The 2,282-nt window shown below is 46.1% G+C and overlaps 1 non-coding gene across 1 annotated transcript; it reads left to right on the top strand.

Moving 5' to 3' along the window:
• Window positions 1-1,003: 1,003 nt before the first annotated feature.
• Trnav-uac (transfer RNA valine (anticodon UAC)) lies at window positions 1,004-1,078 on the top strand. The gene has a single exon. It is a non-coding gene; the product is annotated as a tRNA-Val (tRNA).
• The last annotated feature ends 1,204 nt before the right edge of the window (window positions 1,079-2,282 follow it).

Here is a 2,282-nt window from a genome sequence, read left to right on the forward strand (position 1 = left end):
TAGGGCGACCAGAGGCTGGTAAAACACAGCAGGTGGTAGCACGGGACCAACGTGTACCACAAAGTGTGATCTCAAGATTATGGCAACGATTCCAGCAGACAGGAAATGTGTCAGGCGCTACATTACGGGACCTCCACAGTGTACAACACCACAAGAAGACCGATATCTCACAATCAGTGCCCACAACAGCCACGGAGTACTGCAGGTAGCCTTGCTCGGGACCTTACCGCAGCTGCTGGAACAGTTGTCTCCAGACACACAGTCTACAGACGGCTCAACAGACCTGCAAGGTGCATTCCACTGACCCCCGGTCACAGGAGAACTCGTAAAGCCTTGTGTCAAGAACACAGTACATGGTCATTGGAACAGTGGTCCCAGGTTATATTCACGGACGAGTCCAGGTATAGTCTGAACAGTGATTCTCTCCGGGTTTTAATCTGGCGTGAACCGGGAACCAGATACCAACCCCTTAATGTTCTTGAAAGGGGCCTCTATGGTGGTCGTGGTTTTATGGTGTGGGGTGGGATTATGATTAGTGCACGTACACCCCTGCATGTCTTTGACAGAGGAACTGTAACGCATCAGGTGTATCGGGGCGTCATTTTGCACCAGTATGTCCGCCTTTTCAGGGATGCAGTGGGTCCCAACTTCCTCCTGATGGATGATAACGAACGGCCCCACCGAACTGCCATCATGGAAGAGTACCTTGAAACAGAAGATATCAGACGAATGGAGTGGCCTGCCTGTTCTCCAGACTTAAATCCCGTCCGAAAGAACAGACACCTTATCCGTACAAGTATATAGTTCTGGCAACACCAGCCATGGCCTTCTTCTTCTGTGTGCGTATGCATATATATTCCCCGAACTCTTACTGGACTTGGAAAGAATGTCTTCCACGAGTAATGAGTGTGCTACGAATGTAATACGTGGACGTACAAGGTGAGAATGTGGGTCTCGCGGGAGGCGTGCGCGAGATAGTCTCTGCAGTCCCGCTATCCTCTGTGCCCTCGGTGGCTCAGATGGATAGAGCGTCCGCCATACAAGCGGGAGATCCCGGGTTCGAGTCCTGGTCGGGGCACACATTTTCACCTGTCTTCGTTGCTATATATCAATGCCCGTTAGCAGCTGAAGGTATTACTATAATTCTAACAAATGCTAATGGTTTCATGTATCTACGTGAAGTGTTCCCTGCATTAAGTGACGCCAAATTGAAAGAGGGGATTTTTATTGGGCCACAAATTAGGAAGTTAATGCATAATAAGAACTTCAAAGAAAAATTAAGTCAGTTAGAACCTTAGCCTGGCGTTCTTTTAAGGATGTCGTTAAGGTTTCCTGGGGAATACAAGAGCAGAAAACAGTGATATATTAGTGGGAACTCTATTAGAGAACTATGAAAATCTTGGATGCAGAATGTCACTAAAAATGCACTTCCTACATTTTCATTTAGATTTCTTCCCTACCAATTTTGGCGCGGTTAGTGACGAACACGGAGAAAGGTTCCATCAGGACATTTTGCGAATGGAAAGCCGCTATAAAGGTAGATGGAACCCTTCAATGTTAAGTGACTACTGTGGGTTTTTGAAGCGTAAAGGATATATATCCCATAGAAGGAAGTTGTCATCAAAAAGACTCAACCCTCCGCCATCAACATCATCATCGAACAAATGAATGTTGCAGTTTTTCTTGTAAATATGTACATTAGGCCCAGGACACTGGAGTAAGATAGTTTTATGGCATTAATTATGTTATATATTGTGTAAATTTAGGATAGACCACCATGGTCTCTATTTTTAGATATAGGCATTTAAAAACATCTGTAACAAAAAATTGCAGGGCGATGGCGAAAATCTAACTGCATTTTCAGATTCAGCAAGTCCAAATTAGTTAGGCCCATCATGTTTTATCTCTGTACTTGAAAAACGTTTTTTTGTTGTATAGTGTAATGTCCGTTTCTGGGGAGTTTGGTGGCCAGCGGAAGTGTTTAAACACGGAAGAGTGTTCCTGGAGCCTGTCTGCAGCAATCCTGGACGTGTGGGGTGTCGCATCGTCCTGTTGGAATTGTTCAAGTCCGTCAGTATGCAGAATGGACATGAATGGAGGCCGGCGACCAGACAGGATGCTTATGTATGTGTCACCTGTCCGGGTCGTATCTAGACGTGTTAGGGCTCCCATATCACTCCAGCTGCACTCACCCCATACCATTACAAAGCCTCCACTAGCCTGAACAGTCTCCTGCTGACGTGTAGGGTCCATGGATTCATGAGGTTGTCTCCATACCCGTA

This window comes from Schistocerca nitens, chromosome 1 (genome assembly GCF_023898315.1).
Source record: "Schistocerca nitens isolate TAMUIC-IGC-003100 chromosome 1, iqSchNite1.1, whole genome shotgun sequence".
Lineage (NCBI taxonomy): Eukaryota > Metazoa > Arthropoda > Insecta > Orthoptera > Acrididae > Schistocerca > Schistocerca nitens.